We start from the raw sequence: 22,426 nt of genomic DNA on the forward strand, positions 1-22,426 counted from the left end.
ATCTTGTATGTTAATTTATGCACATGGTTTTATTTTCACTATTTTATGTTTTATTCTATCATAGGCAGATCATGAAGAGATGTTTCTTGCCTTTCATTTCGCCATTATTTTGGAAACCATGACTACAGCTTTTAGACTAGGTAGGCTTATTAAGTGGGACTGTGTAGATATACAGAGAAGAGAAGCACATTTAATGACAAACTCTCAGCTAGTATAAAATAATTTAGGTGATTGTTACACATAGTATTAAAATTCTTTTTCTTACTGCATCTGAGCAAATGGGATTGTGAAGAAGTGCTGTTCAGTAGTAAATTTTTGTTTATTATCTTCTATAGAGAGTATCATGTTTGGGTTTGAACTGCACATTAAGACATGGCTCTTGAGAAACTGGCTATCTATATAACCTTATAATTCCAATTAAAACAATAGGTGAAGTGCCAGGTGTGCATCTCCACTCCAGGACAGGTGGTTATATTTTAACAAAGCAAACTGCATTTAACATATAGGCATACCCAGTTCACTATCTTTTTGTCCTTGAGAAAGCTGATCCAAATACTGATATTCCCCAGGATAAGAGCAAAAACACTTATTACTTGCAAGTGTAGACAAATGTATCCCCCCTCATTAAATAATCAGTACTGGTGCATGCAAATAACTATCTGAATACACTTCCTTTGTGCTTACTTATCTCTTTTCTTTGAATACATCACATAATCTTATTTACAAGTGATTTTTTAAAGTGTGATTTTCAGTACTGGCGATCAGTCATTCTGTTATAAATCATATTGTTATAAAATGTGGTATATAAAATGTTTATATGATTATTTCTAAAATATGTTTTACATCATACTTTTTCTTCTTTTTTGATCAGAAGTATTTTCTGCAATACCTACATTCCATTCTCTGGTTTTGACAGCACTATAGCCTAAGGAGTAGTTGGAATTTAGCTCTATTCATAAATTCTTCCTTTCAGAAAAAATCCCGCAACAGATTTTTTTACAGGAGAAAGATTAATTAAATGATATCAATTGTGAAAGCTCTGTTGCCTAGTTTATCTTGTTAATAGTGAGTAATGTTGATGGATAGAGATTGGGGTTTTATTAAATCATAGACTGCTCTTAATCCTTTTCTTTTTCTTTGAAATGCAGTATAAACAAACCATTACAAACTGCTCTTCAATCAGGCAGGTGTTGATAGTCTTTTGTAATGCAAGGGTGAGGGAGCATTGTTTCACAGAATAATGCTGAATCATCAACAAATTCCCCAGAATAAAATTCCAACCCAAAATCTAAAGCCATAATGCTGGTTTCATATTTACATTCTTTTGGCAAGATGTTTGAGATTTATATTTTTTTTGCTGATCATATTTAGAATCTTTCCTATTTAGGTGAAGAGGCTTAAATTTGGCTCAGTATAGTAAGACAAAAAATATTTGATTACTTTTAAGTTGGTTTTCTCCTTATATGCAGAGAAGTTATATGATAGATAATGTATTGGAAGAATGATGGAATATTGATTTTTCAAGAAAAAAGGGTGATTTATGGTTGGGCAAAACCTATTTGTCATGGTTTTATGATTTTTTGTTATCAGTATTCCACATCATAACATCACGTAAAACATGGGGAATTAAGTAAAAATAGACATTACATGAAACTTTCAGGTTGTAGGTATATGCTCAAAGTTCTAATTCCTCATTCTTGCTAAATAAATCATTTAATAATGATCTTCTAAATCTAATTTTAACACTGATTTTGAAGAAATTATGTTTTCAGATGTTCAGTGAAGGTAAGAATGGAAAAACCTTTGAAATAGTAAGGTGCAGTAGAGATATTTTTAAAATAATGTAACGGCATAATTGTATCACCTTGAAAATAACATCTTTCTACAGTAGCCATTGAATGGCACTTCTGAGTTACAGCTTGAAATAAATATCTCTGAGTTAAAAAGGGTAGTTTTTCTATCTTCTTTCTCCTATGTTCTGTAGCAGTTTAAATTTTTCTGACATATTTATAAATAGGATATTTGATGAAATTTTATTAGGGTAGTGCATTGATATGATAAAAAAATCTTTTCCTTCCTACTCAAAAATCATATTTTAAGTTGCTCAGAATATGTTTATGAGTCCAAGTGGAAGTATTTCAAACTTAGGCTGAATTTAGTTTCATTAATGATATCAACTTAAAATGACACTTTAACCTTCCGAATGCTCAATTTGTATTGAAGAGAACTGGTGGTATCAAATATAGAATAAGTACTATGGGAGTCCTAAAGGAGTATGGAAAATCAATATATTTAATTTAAAGTAGAGAGGGAATGTGAAAGGTTTTCATCAAAAATCAAGTAGAATTTTAACATCAGCATGTTTCCAAAGATCTGAGCATATGGGAACTCTCTATGGCCTTAAAATGATGAATGGTTATGTATTCCCATTCATTTCTAAATAAGTAATACCCCATAAGCCTTTTATTAAATGTACAGGTTTCACAGATTCTCTTTTTTAATCAAGTGATTATTGATCTGTACATGACATCACTCTAACAGATCTATCTTGCAAAACTTCTACATAAAAAAATATGTGGAAAGAGAGTCCACTGCTTTCATCAGAAATCTTGAGAAATCATCTAATGTTTTTTTATGTTTTGTATAATTTTGTAGGTAACCTCCAAAACATTACATAATTAAATTCCTTACTTTATATCTTCCTATACTCTTATTATGGTTTCTTACCTGAAAAAGCAAAGTCTTATTGAATTTCACCATTATAACTTAATAAATGAACATATTTCAGTAGCCAAATTCAACAAATTCATCTCTTGTTTACTACTATAGCCTCATTTTACTACTTGTAAATCTTTAGAAATGACCCCTCAAAATATTGCTTATATAGATTCACTTGTATTAATTTGTTGCTCCTTGGGACATTTATGCAAAACTGATTCTTTTCAGTAGTAGTATATTCTTTTTATTTTCTGCCTTCTTAACTCAGCTAACCTTTACTAAAAGAGGAAGATTTTAATCCTATCTTTCTAACAAATGGATAAAATATAGGATTGAACCAAAACTTTATGTATTTATATACCCAAATCTGAGTGGTGTTTGAAGCCCAGAAGGTATCAAAATCTTCAAAAACAAAATCTATCAAAAATTTGGTATTCAATACCAAATTTAAGAGAAAAATTGCCTTTCTAAGGAAAGGTTTCACAAATAAAGATTAAGTAGATTTGATTAAAGACTATATGTCACAACAAATCTTTTTACTTTTCACCACTCATATTTTGACACTTGTTGAGTAAAGTGATGTTAATATAACACTAGGAAACATTCCCCTACTGAGAGGAAATCTAGTTAAACAAAATGATATTTAATGTTTTCTATGATACTTATTTAACTAACATGGCTGACTAGATGTTAAACAGAACAGAGATTAATGAACTTTGTTATTGGTGTTATAAAAATTAAGAATAAAATAGGGTTAATGATGGGGCTTAAATGCATGTTCTAGTCCCCTGCACTGAAAAAGTGTGCTTCAAGCTGTGAGTAATTAACAAAACTATATTATTGTCTTTCCATGTTATTATTAATTTCTTTTATCACTGTATTTTTTGGTTTTTGTTGTATGTGTTTTGGGTAGGTCTCCAGATCTGCAAGCAAAAAAGATGAAATAAACTCATCTCTGATTTGGACCAGGCTATATATGAAACCTTTTATTTACTGCATAAACACAATGAAATAGCAGAGTGGATAGGACAAAAGGTGTCTAGATTTAACAGTAATCTGAATTTGTTCCTCATATCTAAAGATGTCATTGTAATTTCATTTTCCCTTTTGTTTTGAATATTTGCACTACAGCAAAATGTCCACTGGGAGTAATAACAGTAAAAAAGTATCAACTGGTGAGATAAAACTATTTATTTATTATTGGTTGTTTTTGTTATGATTGTGCATGTCAACCCAGAACAAGACCTTATTGTGCTAGGCTCTTTACAAACAGTGAATACCAGATGGTCCCAGCTCTAGAGAGTTTATAATCTGAATCAACAGGGTGAATGATGAGGCATAACATAAAACAGTAGTGTGAACAATGTGATGGCAGCAAATGTTGCATTAGTTCCGTAATTTCTAGCTGAAAGCAAGGAGGGAGGGTTTAGTATGTAAACTGGTGGATTAGGTCTAATATGGCTATGGTGACCCTGTTAGCACTTTGCAGTACTGTGAATTCTTTTGAGAGAGATACTGGGAAGCAGTCACTGGGAAGCAGCCCTGTGGCAGTACATATCCTTTCTTCCCCTCCCAATTACCCCTGCATCTCTGTTTGCAGGACTTGAAAGATGTGGAAATAAGGAAAAGTGTAACTGTTATGGATGTCAAGAAAGGCTGAGATTAAACTACTGTAGGAGAAGGACAATTTTGAACCCAAAAAAACTAGTCATATTTTTAGCCAGAGAAAGTTGTCTGCTTTGGCTACTTTACTTTTTTTTCTGCTGGAGAAATCAATTGGCTTGATTATGTAGTTTTACCTTAAGAATCAGTGGTCAGAGGGAGAAACCATGTGAAATCCTTTACTGTGGAGAGTTTCCCTTGTGGAAATAGACTCATCTATTCTTTGCATACAAAAATCCAAGTTTGTCTTTTGATATACCATCATCTACAGCTGGAGTCCATATGAAGCCTTATTCAACCTGTAGAAAAATCTCCTCCAGATTTAATGTTTTAGGGCAGGTCTTCTTCTATAGGGCCAGACAACATGGATCCTGTGGTTCTGAAGGAACCGGTTGATGTAGTTGCCAAGCCTTTCTTTGTCTTATTCAAAAAGTCATGACTATCAGGTGAAGTGATAGTGACTGGAAAAAGGGAAACATCACTCCCATTTTTTAGAAAGATAGGAAGACCTGGGAATTATAGACCAAGACTATCATCTCCGTGCCATGGAGCAGATTCTTCCAGAGGTACATGCAAGACAAGGAGATTATCTGAAACAGCCAGCATGGCTTCACCAAGGGTAGATGGTGCCTGACCAATCTGGTGGTCTTCTGTAATGGAGCAACAGCATCAGTGGACAAAAGAAGAGCAACGGATGTTGTCTCCCTGAACTTTTGCAATGCTTTTTATATGGTCCAACATCACATTCTAATCTCTAAATTGGAAAGATGGATATGAAAAGTGGACTATTCAGTAAATAAATAATTGGCTGGATGGTCACAGACAGAGGGTCATGGTCAATGGCCCTACGTCCAGGTGAAGTCTTTGACAAGTGGTGTTCTCTAAGGGTCCTTCAACATCTTTATAGATTACTTGGACAGTGGGACTGAGTGCACCCTCAGAAAACGTGCAAAGACACTAAGCTATGTGGTGCAGCTGATACACAGAAGGGAGAGATGCCATCCAAATGGCAAGCTTGAAATTGAGCTCATGTGAAACTACTGAGGTTGAAAAAGTCCAATTAGAAGGTGTTGCTTTTGGGCTGGGTCAATCTCAGTTATCTGTACAGACTGACAGAAAAACTCATTCAGAGCAGCCCTGCAGAGAAGGACTTAAGGGTTTTCATGGATGAAAAGTTTTACAAGAGCCAGCAGTGTGTGTTTGCAGCCTAGAAAGCAAACAGCATTCAGGGCTGCACTAAAAGAGAGGTGGCCAGCAAGAATAGGGAATTGATTGTCCTCCTCTGCTCTCATGAAGCTGCATCTGGAGTATTGTGTCCCAGCCTGGGGTCCCCAGCACAGAAATGATGTAGAAAGAACTGTTGGAGAAGTTCCAAAGGAGGGTCACGAGGATGATCAGAGGGATGAAGCACCTGTCCTATGAAGAAAGGCTGAGGGAGTGGGGCCTGTTTAATCTGGGAAGATAAGGTTCTGGGGACATTGGTGCAGCCTTTTGGTACTTTTTACATGGTCTGAAGGTGATAGACAAAGCAGAACATTTTTAAAATAAAAGAGAGATTTAGCTCAGATATTATGAAGAAATTATTTACTCATAAGCTCTAGAATAGGTTGCCCAGAGAAGCTGTGGCTGTCCCATCCCTGGAGGTATTCAAGGCCAGGCTGGATGGGCCCAGAGCATCTGGGCAACTCTGCCTGTAGTAGTGGGGTTGGAACTAGATGACCTTTAAGATTCCTTCCAACCCAAGACATTCTATGATTTTGTGTGTCTTGCTTCATATGTTATCTCCCTCTTTTCTGTTCTGCACATTTTTATAGGACAGAAGACTTCTTTTACCTCAGCTGGTTCATTTAACTAATGTTGCTTCCAATGCTTTTTTTTTTTTTTATACAATGAATTTAGAGATTATACAATTACTTGCTTAGCAAGAATAAGTACAAAATACTACATACTCATAATACCAAAAGTTCAGAAACATCAAAAAACTTGCAGCATTTTTAAGACCGTACATGAGAATATTAAGAGAAAGTGAAGAATGGAGTTCTTGTTACATTTTTGGCAAGTTGTGCATTAAAAGATGAGACAAAAACAGAAGACACAGAATGACCAGCAAAAGCATCTGTCTAGCCAGATATTGGACTTAAAACTTCAGCAGTATTCTTATCATGTAACTCAGCACTTCAAGGTTACTTCATTGCTGTCATGCTAGCGCCATGTAGTCCTTTCTGTATAGTCTGCTTTGCTAAAGACATGAGATATGCCTGCTTCTTACTTCACCTGCATATTATCTGTAGCAAATTGCTCTCCAGATCAATGAGGCATTTTGACACTATGAGAGCACAATTTATAACAAGAAAACACCCTATTTTTTAAGCTACATTTGTACTTATGTTTTTGTTTTTTTTTTTTCTTTTAAAAAGCATGTGCTTCATGCTTGGCTTACCATCTTTTGCTTATATTTCAACCTAAGTGAAGGCCTTGTTTTCGGTAAAGATTGTGGGTTTTTTTTTGTTTGTTTGTTTTTTGTTTTTCTTTTTAATTCAGAAGCTGTAATGTTATTTCACCTGAAAACATGCATATATGCAAATATGTACTTTATAGACATTTTTTGAAAAAAGTTGGCTCTTATAATGCCCAATGAGTTATTTCTTCTATAAACAGATTTTCAGGTGTTTTTGTATGAAGAAACAAAACTGTAGAAAAGATTTTATGAGTGAAGAACAGTAACTCAGGCTATCAATATGTTGTATTATCAATATTTATTTTCATAAATTCTTTCAATTAGTTAGTCAATCTTAACTTTTCCTGGTAATTGCTCTATTTTCCTTTGTAATTCATGTGGTTCATAATTTTTCATAATTAGAAGAATACTGTTTCATATTAATATGAAATAATTGAAAGAAATCTGATGTAACTATGATAAAACATAATTTGTGATATTTTGGCCATTGTATTTAAGATCATTGTGCATAAAATGTAAATTAACCAACAGTTGTTCCATTGCATAGGATGAAATACAGTTATACCATTGGTATGGGAAATCATAAGAATGATCTAATAGGCAGAAATGTTTCTGCCTACAGATTTAACAAACTTATAAGTTTAAATGAAATTACTAATATTCCAAGAGAATCAGCCATCCTTACATTGAGCAGTAAATTTTATTTAGGCACTGATTACGTACTTCTGAATCAGCTTTAGTATACTAGCACACTGGCTACTGAACATCTGAGTGGAGACTCAAAACATCCAACAATAAGCATCTCCTCTTGCTAGATGCAAAGGGGTTAGAGATTAAACCTTTCAAGGTAGAGATTTATTTTTCTATATGTTTAAAAGCTGTAGCTCATAGGCTATTTTTTTGTTTTCTAGTCTTCCATTATCACAATGATCTTAACATCTTTAACCTTTCATACCACAGGTTCATCATTAAATGTCAGATAACGTGTTTCAGAGGCTAATTTTTCTTTTTTGTTTTTACACTTATGTCAGCATCCATGACATTATAGCTCTTTAACTTCTTCAGTGAAATATGGTGTCAGAAGGAAAAAACTTGTAATCCAGAATTCTATATTCCAGAGCTGTATTCACTACAGTGAACTTCACAAGGCATCTAGCAACGAATTTTCTGTAAGCAGTTTGGATTAGAATCTATTGGTTTGCAGGGGAAGAGAAAGTAATTGAAATAACATCATACTGGTTGTCAACATTCTTCTGAATCAAGCAACTTAACAGTCTATTTAAGGAATTAATACAACGGTATTAAAAAACTTAAGTAAATTTCTGCTTTTTAGATTTATTTTCCTGTAGAGAATACAATGCACTGTCATGTGGAAAAAATGGGGGGAGGAAAAAAAAATATGCTCACGTGTTTGGAGAACACTTTACAGTTGAGAAAACAGAAAACAGTGAAGAAAAGCACCAGTTTAGGGTGCAAGGACCTCAAGTTCTTTGCCGTTGCTGCTTTGTTGCGTAACCTACCTTCCCCAAATTATGCTCCTCACTTCTATGCTATGTACAGGAAGAAGTGAATGATATGAAAGTAGATATAAAGAAGCTATAGCCAATCTCATTCTAGGTTAGTATAATACATTCAGAAATGAAGCATACTTACGTTTGACTCTCAAGTTTAGGAAGCTCATGATATTTTATTAGTACTATCATATTTATTTATTTATTCATTCATTCATTTATTGTAGCTGCTGATGAGAATAACTCAGCTTTGGAAAAGGGCTAATGCAGAGAAGATGATTAACTAAGAACATGACATCAGTACAATTTTGAATTGAAAGAAGGCAAAGCAAGGAAATATATCCTCATAATGGATGAAGAAACAACAAGGTTTAGAGAGACTTTGATAATGTCTTAGAGATTGTCTCTTTTTTTTTTTTTTTCCAGAGGAACTTAGAGTACTTTATAAATGTTATAGAATATACGAGTTATACAAGGAGATATATATATTATATATATATACTATATATATTATATTATATTATTATATATTATATATATATATATATTATATACGAGTTAGACAAGGAGAAGGCTGAGGTCCTCAACGCCTTCTTTACATCTGCCTTTAATAGTCAGACCAGTTATCCTCAGGGCACTTTCTGCCCTGATCTGGAAATCTGGGCTGATATGCAGAATATCCCTCCAGAGATTCAGGTGGAGGCGGGTAGGGAGCTCTTCCTCCATCTGGACTGTCACAAGTCCATGGGACCGGATGGGCTTCATCCTAGGGTGCTGAGGGAGTTGGCAGGGGTGATTGCTAAGCCGCTTTCGGCTATCTACCAGTGCTCCTGGATGACTGGAGAGGTTCCAGAGGATTGGAGGCTTGCTGATGTGACTCCCATCTACAAGAAGGGCCGTAAGGAGGATCCGGGAACTAGAGGCCTCTCAGCCTGACATCAGTGCCAGGGAAGGTAATGGAACAAATCCTCCTGGGAGAGATCACACGGCTCGTGCGTGGCGTCCATGGGATCAGGCCCAGCCAGCATGGATCTATGAAAGGCAGGTCGTACTTGACCAACCTCATCTCCTTCTACAACTGGGTGACCAGACTGGTAGATGAGGGAAAGGCTGTCGATGTAGTCTACCTAGACTTCAGCAAAGCCTTTGACGTGGTCTCTCACAGTATCCTTCTGCGGAAACTGGCTGCCCCTGGCTTGGACAGTTTTACCCTCCGTTGAATAAGGAACTGGCTGGAGGGCCATGCTCAGCGGGTCGTGGTCAATGGAGTTAAGTCCAGCTGGCGATCCGTTTCAAGTGGTGTCCCCCAGAGGTCGGTGCTGGGGCCCATCCTGTTTAATATCTTTACTGACGACTTAGATGAAGGGATTGAGTGTACCCTCAGTAAGTTTGCAGATGACACCAAGTTGGGAGGTGGTGTCGATCTGCCTGAGGGTAGGGAGGCCCTGCAGAGGGATCTAGATAAGCTGGATCGCTGGGCTGAGGTGAATGGGATGAGGTTTAACAAGGCCAAGTGTCGGGTCCTGCACTTTGGCAACAATAACCCCATGCAGCACTACAGACTTGGGGATGAGTGGTTGGATGACTGTGAAGAGGAAAGGGACCTGGGGGTGTTGGTTGATGCTTGGCTGAACATGAGCCAACAGTGTGCCCGGGTGGCCAAGAAGGCCAATGGCATCCTGGCCTGCATTAGAAATAGTGTGGCCAGCAGGAGCAGGGAGGTAATTGTCCCCCTGTACTCAGCACTGGTGAGGCCGCACCTCGAGTACTACGTTCAGTTTTTGGCCCCTCACTACAGGAAAGACATTGAGGCCCTGGAAAGTGTCCAGAGAAGGGCAACTAAACTGGTGAGGGGTCTGGAGCACAAGCCTTATGAGGAGTGGCTGAGGGAGCTGGGATTGTTTAGTCTGGAGAAGAGGAGGCTCAGGGGAGACCTCATTGCACTTTACAACTTCCTGAAGGGAGGTTGTGATGAAAAAGGGTCTGGCCTCTTCTCCCAGGCGAGTAGTAGGACCCAAGGAAATGGCCAGAAGTTGTATCAGAGGAGGTTTAGCTTGGACCTTAGGAGAAACTTTTTCTCTGAGAGGGTGGTCAGGCACTGGAATGGCCTGCCCATGGAGGTGGTGGAGTCGCCATCCCTGGCGAGGTGCCTGGATGAGGAGCTACGAGATATGGTTTAGTAGCTTGTGGTACTAATAGGAATGGGAAGATGGTTGGACTAGATGATCTTGCAGGTCATCTCCAACCTTGTGATTCTATGATTCTATGATTCTATGATACGAGTTATACTTTATTCTACACTGACTAGAGTGGCTAACATATAGAAGAAATTTACCTGTGAACACATATCCTCATGACTTAGATATGAGGTAATTCTTGCAAGATATTTTAAAAATATCACCTGGTAGTATTACCTTATATTCCACAACAATGTATAACTAACATAGCTTTTACAGCTAGGAAAATGAAAAGCAAATATTTATTGTATCCAGTATATCAAATAAAACTGAAAAAACTGAAAGAAAGTATAGATTAATTCAGAATGATAACTTCTACGCAAGTAAGCTTGTGAGACATATTTTTATACATTTATCATTTATACCACCCAAGTAGCAGTTTTGGAAACAGTTTTGTACTATTGTAAGGTGTATTTTTGAGCTGAGGTCACTGAGGTAAAGAAAGAAGTAAGTATGCTGTTTGACCTTTCACAGGAATTCCAGATAAAACCCCAGAAGTTGAGTCATAGATAATCACAATATCTGGAATCTGTAATAACAAACTGTTCATATATCTACCTGTCAGCTGTCTTCCTCTAAGAGAGGGAAACAAGGTCACTGAAATGGCAATTTTCCATCCTTTTTTTTTTTTTTTTTTTTTTGGAATATCATGAGGTAAATGGAGAATCAAATATTTCCAGGAAAATATTTTCCATCAGGCCCAAGTAGATTTATTTCAAACATTTGTTAGTTACTTTTTTCTTTTGTCAGATTTAACAACTTCCTACAAGTAGTAAGTTAACCATATAGTTTTGTCAGCTGCTAGAGAATAAAGCTATTTCTAAAGCCATAGTAATTCTTGTGATAGTGGTATCGTTTATTGTCTAATAACAATGTTTAAATGACTGAGTTATGTTAGGTAGCAATGTGAACAATACTAAACTCTAGGACTTAATTATTCTGAGTTTTCTGAAAGAAAAGTGTTAGAAAATTTTATCTCTCTCTTTTTTTTTTTCTCCATTACAAGAAGCCTGATTATATTTAAAATCAAAAGTAAACAAACTGTGATCCTGGCTGAGTGTCCAATCCATTTTCAATTGCGCTTTGCCTACAAACTCTGGAGAGGCACCAATAAGGAGAGTAGAAAAAGCAGTGTTGCTTTGATTAAGTTGGCTAATTTAAAAAAGAAAATGTATTTGAATATTTCAGCTACGCTCAGCAATTAAGACCTATGTGAGGTAACTGAGGAACAGAAACAACTGAATCTCTGTGCCTGTCCGTCTGTTCCTCATACAGTCTGACTATCCTGCATCATTACATTAATGTCAGTGCAAGAACTGGCTTTTGACCAGAGCTATTCTTTTTTTTTTCCTTGGCAGGGAGTGGTCTGATGCCCGAGTTCACACAGGAAGCCAATGCAAGAGCAGCAGCTTTTCTCCTGGGTCTCACATTGGCATTTGGACAGCTGAACCCAGCTTCCTGCACTCTGAGCTCAAGCAGGACACAGAGATACATTCATTTGGCCAAGGGGTAAGGGAACCCTTCTATTCTTTCCTTGTTTTGATTTTATTTTTTGAGAGGCCAGTTGCAGTTTTTATGTGGGACAAGGTTATTTAAACTTGATAATTGGTATCCCCATGTTCTTTTGTGTTTCTTAAAGAATATAGGGAATTAATTCCACACAGAGCACAAAACCCATATAACCACATAAAAAAGCAGTCCCAGTAGTATTTACCAGTACTTACAGTTCCTGTTAATAATTTGTTGTTGAGCACTGTGTATCTTCATTTACTATAATTTATCTTTATATGCACATATTTATTTTACAGGTAAAAGAAACAGAATGAATAGCATAAGTGCAAACAAAGAACATTTTTTTCTTTTAGGAAAAATGTTGACTTTATCTGGACTTACAAATGTACTTTAGAAGGGACATTTAGAAACTTTTTTTAGTTGAAAGGAAGATCCATTGTTTTGAATGACTTCATGATCATGCTATTTATAAAACTGAATTTGTTTTCCTGATTTTCTGAAAAAAAAAAAGCCTTCCTGTTTAAGTTAATTTTGTGTGTATGTAATATACTACTGTTCTACTAAGAATAGAATAAGGTAGTAATATTTTATCATACTGATTAGTGTCAGGATTTTTTTTTTTAATTTAATTTTTTTAAAAATATCCATTAAGGTAGTACTTCTCTTTTTCAGATGGTGACTCCATGAAGATAAGACCGTTGGCTCTCTATGAAAAAAAAAAAAAGTTTTTCTCAAATGCAGAATATGGGTGTGTACTACCTATGTGTGTCAAACATTTTCATAATTATGTAGTCAGTTTACTTTGAAAAAAATCACATTAATTTTCATTAATTTTCATCTGAAGAGAGATGCGAAACTTTTCTAAGGAATCTAGCAGAGCTCAGGATTCCTCAGAAACTGAAAGTTCTAGTTTTACAGCCTAAGTTATTTCTCATTAGTCATGTGACAAATCAAATCAAATTAATTGTGTATCAGCATGTGAATTTTTGCGTAATACATTGTGCAATTTGCTTCATAGTGTGCTGAATTTAAGTAGTAGTTATTAGTACGTCTTTTAATACCAAAGGCCACAACAGTGGGCAATTATTATTTTCTTATCTAATTTTGCCAGTTCTATAATGAGTTAAAAACAGTGGCTATTTTTCTTTTAGAAACACACTGTATATTACAGCAGATGGGGAATCTAAGGGGGGGCAAAGCAGATACATAGCCTCATAGACATCTGTCTTGTTTTGATTGTTTTATATGTACAGATCTGTCATAAAAAAGATTTTAAAGAGATGAAGAGGAGGGAGGAAAAATTATTACAGGAATTGTTAAAGGTAATACAGTTAATAATCAACATGTATATTTTAATTCCACTATTGAATATAGAAATCTCTCTATCAAAGTTTTATTTATTGTAGCTGAACGGGGAGCTGATAGAATAACTATTCTGAAGAATTGTACAAAAAATGTTTTTAGAAATTTTAAGTAGTGACAGGAGAGTAGAAACTGTAATCTACACTATCATTTTTTCTCTCCTAAATAGGCTGGAGAAAAATAGATGTCTTGTAAAATCAGCATTTCCATTTCCAGATGGAATTTACTTTGTGGAAAAGAGAAGCAACAGTTTTATCACTAAAGTTTAGCACTAGTCACTGTACTTAAGATTCTGATCTTGCAGTTGCTTTAAGAAAAACTAGTGCTTTAGACAGTTGGAAAAAAAAGTGCTAATTAAGACTAGTGTTTAGTTGGCAGTCTGAAATACAAATCACTTTTTACAAGGTCTTTCCATTTATGTTTGCATGATATGTTAAAAATGAAATGTTGAAAATCACTGGTAATCATGTATAATCCTGCTGCCACTGCACAGCAACAACACACAATGACATGCATTGCTCCTGCAACTGTACTCAGTTGTGAGTGTTAATAAGCTGAATATGGCTAGGATGTTTAGGTGTCAGTGTCCTATACAATTTATTTATAGACATATATTTTCCATCTGTTAAGATAAGAAAATACATTTCCTACTGAAAAATGACATTAATATACCAAATAGAGAGGAAAGAGTTTTATATTTCATAGAGTTGTTTACTATTCATCTGAGCCTAGGATATTCCTACTGTAACAAGAAGACATTTACATCTATTCTGCCTTCATGAGGCCACATCTAGAGTAATGTGTCCAGTTCAGGACTTCCCAGTTTAAAAAAAAAAGCCAGGAAACTACTAGAGAGAGGGGATCTTATTCATGTTTTAAAAATTCAAGAAAGGGGGGCCAAGCTTTTTTTGGTGGTGCCTAGTGACAGGACAAGGGATAATGGGCACAAACAAGAACATAGAAAGCTCCATAAAAGCATGAGGAAAAACTTCTTCTCTTTGCGGGTGACAGAGCACTGGAATAGACTGCCTAGAGAGGTTGTGGAGTCTCCTCTGGAGATAGTCAAAACCTTCCTGTACATTTCCTTGTGTAATGTACTGTAGGGAACCTACCTTAATAGGAGAGTTGGACTAGATGATCTCCAGAAGTGCATTCCAACCCCTATGATTTGTGATTCTGTGTTTCTGTGGTCCGCATGGAAGAGAGTAAAACTTACTCCATTCAAGAAAGTGTACAGACTACTCTAAATTACACAGGGAACAGAGAAATTAAACTTAAGATGGAGACCTAAGAGGTTTGGTAAGAGTTAACCAGCTGCACCAAAAGAGGAAGACAATGGTAATTATAAGATTTGGAGCCATCCTTTTATCAGGATGTAAAAGGAAAGGGAGGTGAATAAATCCTATTGATATGGGTGTGATATGGGAGCCTCCAGGAGGTTCCTGGACTTAATTGATGATAATTTCCTTTTTGTGGTGACAGAGGACTCAGTGAGGAGAGGAACTCCGACCAACATGGAAGTGCTTGTGGCAAATCTGAAGTCCAAGGGTACCCTTGCCTGAAGAGACCATGAAGTGAGGGAGTTAAGATCCATAGTGCAGCCAGAACAAGCTCACTACTTGTGAATGCCTTATCCCTGTAAGCATTCAAGGCCAGGTGGGATGGGGTTTTGGTCAACCTGACCTAGTGAAAAGTGTCACTGCTCATGTCAGGGGATCAGAATTAGACATTTTTTATGATCCTTTCCCACCAAAAACTTTCCATGATTCTAAGATTCTATGGCTTCCATTTAAGTCAATTAACTGCAATTTTTCTTCTATTTCTTCACCTCTGTTGTTTTTAAAAACATGTTGAAAATTATCTACTTTAGATTTTATGAATAAATTTGTTTACTTATACATGTATTCATATCTATATTAACCTAATTTGATTTAAGCATATTTTTTCTAATTTATTATCTATAGTGAGTTCCTTCCCCAGGATCTCTAGAACTGTACACTGGGACTTCATGTCCCAAGAGCTGCAGCTCCATCGAGCATGTTTTGCTTTATCGAAAGGTTAACAGAAGAACTGCTCATTTGAACTACATGTTTTACATGGAGATTTGACATCATAGGAATTGCAAAAATTGAATCTGTCTTCCAGAAATTGTTTGTGACAAACTCTTTGGTTTACAGAAAGTTTGGGATTTTTCTCATAAAAATTTTGAAGCTACTTACACCTTTAAAAGTAAAATAACTTTCAAAATGAGATTTTTTTTTTTCCTGAGGAAGAAATGGGATCCCTTGCAAAGGCAAGGGAAAGCTACCAGTGCTCATGAAGTGGATTAGTGGTATAACATCTCAGAATTTACATAGTGTTAGATTGATAATTTAGTAGCAGAAAGTAATCTCCAAGAGATTGCTTCATCAAGGAAATAATAAATTGCTTGCATTCTAATATCACACAGTAACGAAAAAGAAGAAAAATAAAAGAAAGAATATATTACAAACTGACCTTAGTTGTAGGAGAATAATTTCCTTGTTAGAAAAGCATATGCAACACAAACTTCTCTCCTATTTGTTGAGGGACCAAAGTTATTACAAACAACCCGTAGAATAGCTCAGAATTGCTTACCCCAAAGGGCAGAGCACCCCTTTCTGCATCAATCTCTGCTGACAGGGAGGAACCTGATTGCATACTTGGATTTTGTTGTACTATCTTAGATAAAATAAAGGAATAAAAAGTCTAATATTTGTCCTTGGAAAGACAAACATATTGTTTGAATAGAAAGCAAGAACTTTGAGTAAGTCAGCATACAAAACATAGCAAAAGTACAATTTCCCATTGTTGACAGTACGCATTAAGTTTGTTCCACAATCAGAAACAATACATCTAAAGTGGGAAATGAGCAAAACATCAGCCTTCTAGAGAACCTGTTGTGCATCTTCTCCAGCAGATTCATCAGCTTGGGGGATTTCTCACAGCTGTTGTTAAATGGTACTGGCCACTTAAAATGTGGTGTAATTTTTGCAATTAAATTGTGAATATTCAGTGAAGTAAATGCAATCAATTTCACACAATAGTATTATCTGTCACTTCACATATTATTAACATTTCATTTTGTCCACTTCAAAAAAAAGCACTTCCCTGGTGTAGCCAAAATAAATGAATCAAAGTAAATATCACAAAGACATTTTTTTTGGTTGAGATCACTCTCATACTTCTGCTATCACTTCTCAAAGATTTGCAAAAACTAAAATTTCCGGTGATGATATCCACTTATGTTCAGTTCTTAGTGTGAAAGCAAGAAGTGATTATCAATCCAGCAGACCATAAAGACCTTTTCAATAGATCCTATCCTTTTCCTCTGGAAGCTCATTATGCTCATTAATCACTTGAGTAAATGCCAAGGAATCTGATTCCAGGTTTCCACTCCTTGTTTGGACATTTGACTCCTGCTGTAGCAGCTACAAAGGGTTTGTTTGTTTGATTGATTGATTGATGGATGGAGGAGAAATAGGCTTCAGAACAAATGCAGAGAACGTGGATGTTAATACCACATCATCAAGGAAATTGTATGGGAAGAACATGGTCTACATAGGTAGATTATCCTCAAATACAACAAATGTACTCTGAATTCCATAGAACTTTTTCATTGTGATTCTTTAATTTTAGTTACATATCACTTTATTGTGGATATTTGAAGACTGTATTGCGTTTTTTTTTTCCTGTTTCTTTTTTTTTTTTTTTTTAGTGGAATTCAGAGAAATCATGAAGAAATGCTAGTATTAAATTAGTTTCTGATATTTCTTCTTGCAGTTAGATGCATATAACACCTACATATTCAAGTCAGTAGAATAAAATGATTGTTTTTGTGCATATAAAGTAATATCAGCAACCAAAGAACTTTTATAGTTTATCTGCATTTATCAAAATATACTGTGTGTTAGTATACCATAATAAATGAGGAGGAAAGAGATTACTGATTTTATACAACCCCTTTCTTTTATAGCAGTGCACAGTGCTGAGCATTGTACTTTTTTGTAAGTACTCCCATTGTACTGAACAAAATTTTCTTCCTGATTCTTATAGCTGAGAAAAATAAAGGTATGGAAAAAAAATGTTAACGTCACCCAGCATCACTAGCCAGTGTATTTTTCTATGTCTCTACCAAATAATCACTTTGTTCTTCCTGAAAAATGGAATCTGTCAGTCTGTATTATGCTGTACTATGTAGGGAAAACTAGACTACACACCAGCTCTTTTACATCGCTTCTTAAAACAAATCCTTATTAGCATTTTGATGCTGAATGCTTCTCATGAGAAGTCATTACATGTAGCCAAGCAACTGCATCTCTCACTCTGTGTACTGAGTGCCTGGGTAGAACTAACCATATATCAAATTTATGCAACTAAACCATGAATCAATATTATTCTTCATGAATTGTCAAAAAAAGCTCTCATAGGCTAGCACAGACCACAGTTTCAGATAAATTAAGGGATAAGTTCCCTGATGAACTAGAATCAAGGTGGATTTATAGAATTCTAGCAAGACATTATTTTTCTCTTGGCTGAGGCAGATATTTTTCTCACTGAAAATGGGAGATACAGATTTTGTGGGGGTGACATATTGGCTAAATTGTTGTCTCGAGTTTGTAAAGAAGAGAGAAATTTATTTATTAAAATGTTTTTCAAGAAGAAATTGTATGCTTTAGCATAATTACTGATAGTTAAGAAAAGAATCTTCCACTGTAGTTATGAACACTATTTAAAGCGGGATGAAATTGTCAAGAATTCTGTTTATAATGACTTTGTCTGCTGAACTTAATTGTGAGGGAGGCCCCATTTGAGGGAGAAAGCACACCACAGAACAAAAGGGGTAAATTTTTTTCATTTTACTGTTGGAATATTATCCTTTATTCTTTCATCTGTTTTCAACTTATGGTAGCGATTATGAGTGCTAATGAGACATCTGATCTTGCTTCAGGCAGTCATTTTCTGGTTAACACAACAGGGGTATCAAACATCTATTCTAGTGTTATAGAAGAGCAATGGGCTGGGGTCACATATTCTTGTCTTGTACCTACCCAGTCATGACAATTCTTTTCTCTTACCTGAAATACTTATTACACTATTTTATTTTCTGTCTGCACCTCTTATATGAACTCCTTGTCACTAATTTATGTCAGGAAAAGATATAACTCTTACAGGTGTTTCCAATTTAGAAGCCAGTCAGAACTATTTGAAATATTTTTTTCCTTTGGGGAGCTAATTGTAGTCAAGTTGAAAAGTACAGATGTGTTGTTTAGTTCAAGAAACAAGTGGTGACTGATGAGCAGAAGTAGCGCTTGAACCTGGGACCCAAGAAGTAGAGTTTAATAAATTGGGGTATCAGTCTACAGAGAAAGTACCATTTGAAAACATGATTTCTTTCATGTTGACTTAATTTTTCAGAAACTGTAACCAAACCTGGCAGTTCTGAGCCATTCGCTTCATCAGCCTTATTTATCAGCAGAAAGTCAGACAATGCTTTTGGGCCTGTATTCCTCTACCACTGACAATTATACATATAGACAGCACTGCTGGTATTATGTAACATGCCCAGTGGAACTAGGCAAGCAGTTTTTATTTAAAGGAAGCATCCTTGCATAGACTCAAAATCTGTGTAAAAAGCATTTACAAAAGGTTTGATTAATTAACATGAATTTTGTTATTGAGGAAATATCTTGTTCATTGCCACTGCTTTTTCATTATGACATGATCACTTGTACATCAAACTCTTCTAGTGTCTACTTTTCACAAACTAAATTTGGTTCCAATTAGCTATTTACAGGAGGTAGCCGTGAGATCTTTTGTCCTTTGCTCAGGGACATGATATAGCGGTGGATTGTTAGGGTAGTATGGTTAGGTTGCAAGTCCTTTCCAACCTGAGCTATTCTATGATTCTGTCTCTTCTAGAAATGAACACAGAAGAACAGAGAGCCTGATTAGTGGAAATACTTTCCTAATATCCAGTTGTTTTAAATCATAACAATTAAAGAGAAACACTTGTGCTCTGGGACTGATAGCAAATGCTGTTAAATATTTTTCTGCATACATATAAAGTCTGGCTTTCAATGAAATGCGTTCCAAAAACTTTTCCAGAAAGCAGAATGGTGTATGAACATCGGATGTATTCACCATGCAAATTCAAGTTAATGAGTTGTCTGCTTTTTGTCCTACTTGATATTGAGATAGAAATTTGGCCTTAATTTAAGAAACAGATTTTGCTATAACATTTTAAAGCATACCAAAATAGAAAAAGATATGTTACTTTATTTTTGACATGTGGAAAAAGTAAAAAGAGGTAAGAAAAAATTACTCAAGCTAGACCTTCAAAAACTGGTGACAAGTGAGCAGTTTATGTATTTTTCCCCATCCCAAGTTATTCCAAGTTATTTCTGGGCAATACCTTATTTGGAAGTATCTCCTTCAAACACTGATTATTATATAATCACGTATATAATCATTTATATATTATAAAAAATACAATTTTAATCTTGTGACTGAACACTGTTTAACAAGATCAGTTAAATATTTAAAATTACACTTCCAGTCTAATGTGCAACTTTTATTTGCTAGAAACTGCTAGATTTTCTCAATAAGCATTTGAAATTTTAAAACTTCAAAGAAATTTTAGACTGAAGAGATTAATTTAAATGAAAAATTATTTTGAAAATCTTCCAATCGTTTTGTCTTCAAATATCTCTAAATTTTATGCATATTTCATTAAATATTTACTTTCTTGAAATATACCATTCCTGAAACTTAAATACAAAGCAAATCAAAGCTTGCTAAGAAAATAACATGAAAATATATAGAAATGCTGATGTTCTCATTATCCAACAGAACCATAAAAAACTGAGGACTAGAATCTACAGTCACTGAATCCTTTATTCATATTATTTTTAATTTTACATTTATGGAGTCCAACACAAATCAGTAAATTTGTGGGAATACAAGAAAAACTGTTCAGAGCAGCAACTGTGGAGCAAGATAAACAACATGAAAACCAAGGATACCTCTAGAAGAAGAAAGAACATCTCACAGCTCTGACTGGATAAGCACCTGCATGAACGGTTGAAGAGTGTTTTATAAAATGCTCTGTTGACATGTAAAGGTGGATGGGAAAGCTGTAGGGTGGATGGGAAAGCTGTAGGGTGGATGGGAAAGCTAGAAAAAGAAAACTTGTGAAGGTATATAAGTGATGTGAGAACTTGTAATAAGCAATTGGGATCGTTCACATCTGAGTCTGTGCATCCGACGTTGCAAGTAAAGACACCCGTATATATAATTGTAACTCTAATAAAAGATGTCCATTCTGTAAACACTTATTCATGTAGGTAGCAATTAGGTGAATTGATTTTACTCACAGTATAACTCTAAACCACAGATATTGTGGATTATTTTCAGAATTGGGAATGCACGTTATCAAAACGTAAGTTTTTTTAACTGTTGGTTTCTTCTTAAGATGTTAGACTCTATTAAGTCTTCTTGGAACTGTGTTAGGGAAGAGAAGACATTTTTCAAAATGGACAAATTTCTGGATGTGCTGTCATCTTATAATATTGGTTCTTGACATAGCATTTTTTTCCTCCATCAGAATATGACTTCACATATCAGTAGTCCTCAAATTCACAGGCACATGTCAGCTTTACCAGCTGCTCATTAATTTATGTATTTTAAAGAAGGCAGAGAAATATGGAAAGTTTGTTTCTTATCAAGTGAGTTGAATGTGCATATGAACTTAATGAGGAAACATAATGGGTCAACAGGACAAAACTCCCACGCTCAATTCCTGTCTGTTTGATGAGTTCCTTCAGCAGAGTTTGATCCTAAGAATGTGCACATTTATAGCACAGTGTTCCTTATTTTAAAACAGCTGTGATTCACTGTATGGAGGGTGGGAGAACTGAGAAGTTTGAGTATATTAGCTATTTTAAAGGAGGAAAAAAAATACCTTTTTTTTTCACTTTTCTGGTAGAAATTTAGCAGGCAGAATATTTAAGCAGGACATTTAGTCTTATATCAAATTTGATCCTGCTACCAGTTACTTTCTACTTCTGCAAGCAGCTTACTTTGTCACTTAGTATTAAATGTATTACCCACAGAGCAGTAATTACATTTGACACATAATTATTATGGTTTTGATGACAAGAAGGCCTTTTCTTTTCCTGCTTTCATAGCATATATTCCTGATAGTGTTGGCTTGCTGAATACAGTTAGTTTAAAAGCATTTGGATTTAAATTGAACCCTTGGACAAAGAATAAAATGAAAAGGTAAAGAAAGGGTGAGTATATTTGAAAATTCCACAGATGATCTCACACAAGTAGAAAGGAAAGCACAGGAAAGAAAGCCTTTAAGTGTTGTTAACGCAAAAGGAGAAGGAGCTGCCTCACTGCAGCCATGCCAGATCCCCAACAGGAAAGGAGTGCTTTTAAAGTTAATAAACTGAAAGAGGTTTGGAAAAAATGGAGGCTCCTGGCAAGGCCACATAAACTACACAAATGAGTTTCTAATCTTGCCACCTGGGCATTTTTCCAGCGCTGCACTCTGAGTCACCCCCAGCTGCAGGCCTGGATGAGCAGTTTAACAATCCTTCAGTTTTTTGCTTTTTTTTTTTAATGATCAGAATTGGAGTATCATGTTTCTGAAGCCTGGGGGTTGTGTGGTATTCAAGCAGGGTGAGTGCTTGGAATTCCTCCAACCATACCTGCAGCGGCCTCTCTGGAATGGTTAGAAACCTAAAGCTGCAATCTTTGGGCTATTAACTTCTAGCTACCTCGTCTCCTCTTGATTTCTAATGGCACACATGAGAAGTACAGTTGGGAGGGCGGTAAATACACCTCTATCTTTTTAAAAACAGAGTTACAAGAGATGGAGGGAGCAACGTTAATGCTGGGAATCCTTCAGCTGAGCAGTTTTGAAGGAAACCTGAGAGGAA

At 35.5% G+C, this 22,426-nt stretch overlaps 1 long non-coding RNA gene across 5 annotated transcripts in view; it reads left to right on the forward strand.

Annotated features, from left to right (window-relative positions):
* The window catches only part of LOC116229326 (uncharacterized), a 92,221-nt gene extending 72,355 nt beyond the window's left edge, over positions 1 to 19,866 (forward strand). For all 5 annotated transcript variants that reach the window (XR_016466940.1, XR_016466942.1, XR_016466941.1 and 2 more), the window contains 4 exons: positions 11,945 to 12,095; positions 12,771 to 12,846; positions 13,352 to 13,420; positions 14,943 to 19,866. This is a non-coding gene — a long non-coding RNA (uncharacterized LOC116229326). The remainder of the gene's footprint in view (positions 1 to 11,944; positions 12,096 to 12,770; positions 12,847 to 13,351; positions 13,421 to 14,942) is intronic.
* The last annotated feature ends 2,560 nt before the right edge of the window (positions 19,867 to 22,426 follow it).

This window comes from Phasianus colchicus, chromosome 5, assembly GCF_987193195.1.
Source record: "Phasianus colchicus chromosome 5, bPhaCol1.hap1.1, whole genome shotgun sequence".
In the NCBI taxonomy this organism is placed as follows: Eukaryota; Metazoa; Chordata; class Aves; order Galliformes; family Phasianidae; genus Phasianus; species Phasianus colchicus.